Raw genomic sequence first — 5943 nt, 5'->3', positions numbered from 1 at the left:
GGAGCCCGGTCCCTCCCACCTGGGCCGAGCTTCGCCTCCCCTCCGTGCCCCGCAGGTGTGGTGCGAGAGGGAAGACCCAGACGCGGCTTTGGGGTGGGAGCCGGGGCAGGAGAGGCTCAAAAAGCAGCAGGGAGCTGCAGGCCAGCTGCTGGCAGCTGGAGCACAGCAAGGTGACGCTGGGGCAGGTGAGGAATCGGTGCCACAGCTGCTGTGCCTGCCCTGCATCCCCCAGCACTCAGCCATGGTGGGGACAGTGCTTCAGCCTGTCCGAATTTCAGCTGTGACAATAAATGAAGAGGGAACAACAAGTTTGTGTTCCTTTCCAGCACTGAGGTTAAGTTCCTCCTGCTTCTTTCCAGGGGTACCAGGCAGCCCAGACACATTTCTGCTGTGACAATGAATGAAGAGGGAACAAGTTTGTGTTCCTTTCCAGCACTGAGGTTAAATTCCTCCTGCTTCTTTCCAGGGGTACCTGGCAGCACAGACACCTTTCTGCTGTGACAATAAATGAAGAGGGAGCAACAAGCGCAGATTCCTTTCCAGCTGGAGCATTGGGGTTGAGCTCCTCCTGCTTCTTTCCAGGGGTACCAGGCAGCCCAGACACATTTCTGCTGTGACAATAAATGCAGAGGGAACAACAAGTTTTTGTTCCTTTCCAGCGGGAGCATTGGGGTTGAGCTCCTCCTGCTTCTTTCCAGGGGTACCAGGCAGCACAGACATTTCTGGGAGGAGCAGCAGACCTGGGCACAGCCTGTCCTGGGTTACTGCTTCGTGGCAAAGGTGCTGCCTCGAGGAGGGAGATTGGTTCAAAGGGAAAGCCATAATCAGTCTGGTTAAAGGGCGGCTGTCGCCATCCCAGGGTCTGCCACGCCGTCATCACTGCTAAATTACAGGGAGAAGACTGAAAAACACACTGAAAGGTGACCATGTCTCAAATATGTGTTTGCAGTGTCCAGCCCAGAGCAGACAGGCCTGAGTGCTGCACTCAGCATTCCCACACAGGGAATGATAAATAACTCCCCAGGAGCAGGGGATGATAAACAACCCCCCAGCATCCTTCTGGATTGCTGGACATTTTGGCTCAAGGGCTTCTTCCAGTGTCAGTGGGCACAGAGCCGTGGAGCAACCTTTAAAACCATGTCCCTGAAATATCCTCTTTCAAGGAAACTGCCTCTTCTGCTGCCCATAAATGCCTTGGGCTCGCTGCAGTGTTGCCACACTGTGAAGGGACACTTTGAAACGTCTGATTTTATCAGGAAATAGGCCATATAAACTCCCTGCCTTAAATTCCTTCATCTCACTTTACAATCTTTCCAACCTTTCATTTATTACCAGCCATTGTTTTTTCCTGTCCTTACATCCCTGGGCAAACAGTTTGACATGGAGAGCACAGCCCCTTCCCATCTGTGATTGCTGTGGGATTGCAGTGGGAGTGATTTCCTGGCAGCTTTCCTTTTCCTGGCTGGTAAATTCACCTGGATGACATCCTTGGCAGATGGAATTTCTAACCTGAGGACGTTCAGTGTCTCACACACATCAGCCTGACTCCAGCTGGAGGGGACCAAATGGGAGAAATGTTGGGTTGGGTCCCTCAAGCTGAACATCTTCTCTTTCCTGGGGTGTTTGGGTGGTTTTAAAGGACAGTAAAGCACCAAGGCTGGGGGAAGAGGAAGGTTTTGGCAGTAGAACGAGGTGACACCATGCTCTGGTCCCATTTGCAGCCAGCTCTGAGCACACACAGGCTTTGACTGTGTTCACAGCCCTGGGAAGCTCAGAAGGAGAAAATGTGTTCAGGGCTGGCTACCTTCTGGAAAAAGCACCCCAAAAATCACACCAAAGTGACCCTGAGCTGTGCCACCCCATGCCAGTGCCCAGCTCCAGCCAGCACCTGGCTCTCTGAGGTGGGGATTGGATGGGACTCACCTGTGGTGAGTCCTGACACCTCCACTGTCACCTCCACTGTCACCTTCCACTGTCACCTCCTGCTGCCATCAACAAGCTCAGCAGCCCAGAAATCAGGACAAAGCTGTTTGCTGTGTGTTCACAGCCAGTGCTGGCCCCAGGCTGAGGAGGCCTCTGTGTCCTGGAGTGATGCAATTCTCTGTCAGGCACTGGGATGTTGCTGCCATTGGCACTTAGGAAGCCAAATTGCAATTCTTGTTCTGCCCTAACGTTGCCTTTCTGTCTTTTCTCTCTGCTTTTCTGTCGGTGTTGTGCAAGGCATGAGGAGATGGCCTGGGGGAGCAGCTGCTGTAGAAAATGGTTTGTTTGCAGCAGGGCTGTCAAACTCCTGCCCAGTGCTGAAGCAAATGCAGAGATATCACAAGACCCCTCAGAAAAAAACAAACATTCATTTACCTCTTGGCTTTGACATTGCTGGTCCTGCAGTGAGGCCAAGGAGCTCAGTGGCTCTTTGGCCAAGCTGTTACATTTTCTTTGTGCTCTCTGTGTCCACAGAAAATCAGCAGGGAAAAATTAATGGGGTTCAGGGAGGGGGTTTTCTGCCCTAACCCTGAATCTGTGTGACACAGGTGTAAAAATATTACATCAGGGCTCTGTTACCTCAATTAGAACCCAGGTTACACTGAATTTACTGCAGAGGCTTTGGGTTGAAGCAGCAATGCCAGTCAGTGAAAATCCTGCAGTGAAAATCCCACCAGGAACAAGCCTCTGCCTCATCTGGGTTTTGCCACCCTGAAGGCCCTAAACATTATTAACACATCCCTAAACTTTATTAATGCTGATATAGGTGTGTAAATGGGCAAGACCATGGTGGCATGGGTGGGATGGGGTGGTCAGCAGCAAGTTAAAGCCACTTTTCTGTTCCCAGGAGGAAGCAGAGGGAAATGGGGAGGAGTGAGAGACTGACAGGGGGACAGCACACTCTGCTCACAGTGGAAATGGCCAAGGAAAACTGGAGTGGCCACAGGACAGGCAGGGGAAGAACAAGAGAGGCAGAGAGCCTCAGAATCCCTCCTGCAGGGCTGCAAATGTGGTTCCTTGTTTCTGGGATTTGAGCAAAATAAACCCCCAGACACTGAGAAGAAGATGAAAGAACATTTTCAGAGGAACAAATATTGGTGATGAATAAGACTTGGGAGTGCTTCCCTGGAATGCACCTGTGCAAACGAGGAGGAGAAAGGGATGAAACATCCCTCTCTTTGTCACCTCTTCTTGGGACTGAGTGAGGTTCCTGTGTGAGGGGAGGGGATCCATGGAGCTGCAGGGCGGCAGGGTGGGGTGGGCTGTGTGAGGTTCCTGTGTTCTCCTCCTGGGTTTCTCCTCCAGGATTTCACCTCCTGGATTTCTCCTCCTGAATTTCTCCTGGATTTCTCCTCCTGGATTTCTCCTTTGTGAGGAGAGGGGATCCATGGAGCTGCAGGGGCTGCAGGGTAGGGTGGGCTGTGTGAGGTTCCTGTGTTCTCCTCCTGGGTTTCTCCTCCTGGATTTCTCCTCCTAGATTTCTCCTCCTGGATTTCTCCTCCTGGATTTCTCCTCCTGGGTTTCTCCTCCAGGATTTCCCCTCCAGGATTTCTCCTGGATTTCTCCTCCTGGATTTCTCCTCCTGGATTTCTCCTTCTGGATTTCTCCTCCTGGATTTCTCCTTTGTGAGGAGAGGGGATCCATGGAGCTGCAGGGGCTGCAAGATGGGGCGGGCTGTGTGAGGTTCCTGTGTTCTCCTCCTGGATTTCTCCTCCTGGATTTCACCTCCTGGGTTTCTCCTCCAGAATTTCTCCTCCTGAATTTCTCCTGGATTTCTCCTCTGGATTTCTCCTCCTGGATTTCTCCTGGATTTCTCCTCCTGGATTTCTCCTGTGTGAGGGGAGGAGATCCATGGAGCTGCAGGATGGGCTAGGCAAGGTGGGAAGCCTTGGGTCTGAAATTTTGGGACCATGGAGAAGGGCTGGAACAAGGGATTGTCCTCCAGTGGCTGTGGCAGAATTCTCTGTGACCCCTCTGAAGGAGCCTCCTCTTCTTTCCTTGGCTAAACCCGACCTGTCTGTGCAGAGCAGATTTCTGCAGGCATGGCCCTACCCAGGACGTGCTCATAAAGGACAAAGTATGAACCTGACAGCTAAAAAAAGAACAAATAAAAGGCGTGAATTGGCCCAAGCAGCTGCTCTGCCCCGTGTCCTGAGCTGCCACTGACACCAACTCCCTCCTGCTACAGAAAACCTTCCAGAAGGTGGAAATGGAGTGAAATGAAGTGACACCATGTCCAGCACCCCAGAAGTGCATGGGAAGTAGATGGAGCAGTAAATCTGTGCAGAAAGCACACTGCTCCTGTCTTCCTCCTTCCTCCTCCTCTTCTCCCTCCTCCAGCCTCCCTCTTTCCTCTGGAGCCTTCAAAAGAGAAGAAAACGTGTTAAGTGCTGCAACACCTGGCTGAAAAAGCCACAAAGGGCTGTGGCATTCTGGGCACTGGTGGCACAGCTGGTACAGAGCAGCTCCCAAGGAACCCTCTGGGGGTTCCTGACCTGCCTTGGACTCCCCCAGTGGCACAGAGAAGACCCCAAACACCCCCAAGGTGGGGTCCTGGGTCCTGTTTCCTCATCCAAACACCCACAGAGGTTCCCCAGCCAAACCAGCCCCTTCCTGCGGTGTGGGAGCTGCTGGGCTGTGTGGAGCCTGCAGCACTCAGCACTGGGGGGATTGAGCTCCTCGGTGTTTGGGGACCCCTGAGGGGCTGTGCTGGGGCAGGGACAGCCCCTCACATCCCCCCAGACCCTGTAACACCCCCGGGGCTCCTGTGAGAGCCACGTGTGGCTGCGGGGAGCTCGGGCTTCCTCGCCAGGTGAGTCACCCTTTTCATGGAATAACAAAACATATTTACTCAGAAGGGTGACGAGGCCCTTCGGGTGCCCCGAGGGGGGTGTTAATCAGCCTCCTCTCCGCGAAAAAGGCCCTTTTGTTTTCCAACCCTCACAGTTACGATTTTCACGGTCTGAAAGTGCAAAGCTCCGGGGAGAAGTCACATCAGGCTTGGAAGCATCGGAGCGGGTGGGGAGCAGAGGAAGGATAAAGGATGAGGAGAGAGAGAGCTCTGTGGTGTCTCCGTGCCCTGCGGCGGGGCTGGGGCTGTGCAGGAGGGGATGGAGGGGCAGGAAGGTGCCAGGGGCGTGGGATGGAGGGGCAGGAAGGTGCCAGGGGCGTGGGCAGGGCTGAGCGCAGCGCCAGGTCCGTGCCTGCACACGCTGGGCGCTGCCAGGGGAAAACCACTGACGCAAGGGCACAGCACGGGAGGATGGGGCCCCTGCGCTGCCCTGCGCGGGCACGGCCGAGGGGGCAGCACCCAGGGGTGCCTCCCACCCGGAGTTACCTGGCTGTGCAGGCAGGGCACGGAGAAATCCCCTCTTTTTGAGTGGTGGGGTGTGTGCCAAAGAGCTCGTCCTGGCATCATCCCGAGGCTCCCTGCCCCAGTGTGAAAAACGCCAATCGCTTGGTTTTTAAAATTTTTAAAAGTTTAATAGTAATAAAATGGTTGTAAAAATAGTAGTACAATTAGAGTAATCATAATTTGGGCAATCTGAATTAGGACAATGTGAGACAATAAATACAAAGAGTTACAGATGTCTGGGTACCTTTTTCTGGGCAGCGCGAGCCCGAAAAAGGACCCACTTTAACAGAGGATTAACCCTTAAAAACAACAGCCGGTTGCATATTCATACACCTCATACATGATGCATAAATTCCATTCAAATACAGGATTCTGTCTGGTCAGTGTCAACTTCTTCCTCTGAATCCTGATAGCGTCTTCCATTAGTTTCTTCTGATAAGAGGGCAATAAATTATTTTTCTCTGAAAGATTCAGGTGTCCTGTGGCTGCTATCTCGCTGCGAGTCCTTTCTTTTGAAAAAAAGTATTCTGCATAGCACAGTTTCTATTTTAACAATTTTTATAACCTAAAGCTATATTTAACACAGTACTTAAGAGAATTAATAC

The sequence above is a fragment of the Zonotrichia leucophrys genome, chromosome 27 (assembly GCF_028769735.1).
Source record: "Zonotrichia leucophrys gambelii isolate GWCS_2022_RI chromosome 27, RI_Zleu_2.0, whole genome shotgun sequence".
Lineage (NCBI taxonomy): Eukaryota > Metazoa > Chordata > Aves > Passeriformes > Passerellidae > Zonotrichia > Zonotrichia leucophrys.
The sequence above is the reverse complement of the archived record's forward strand: the minus strand, read 5'-3'. Positions refer to the sequence as shown.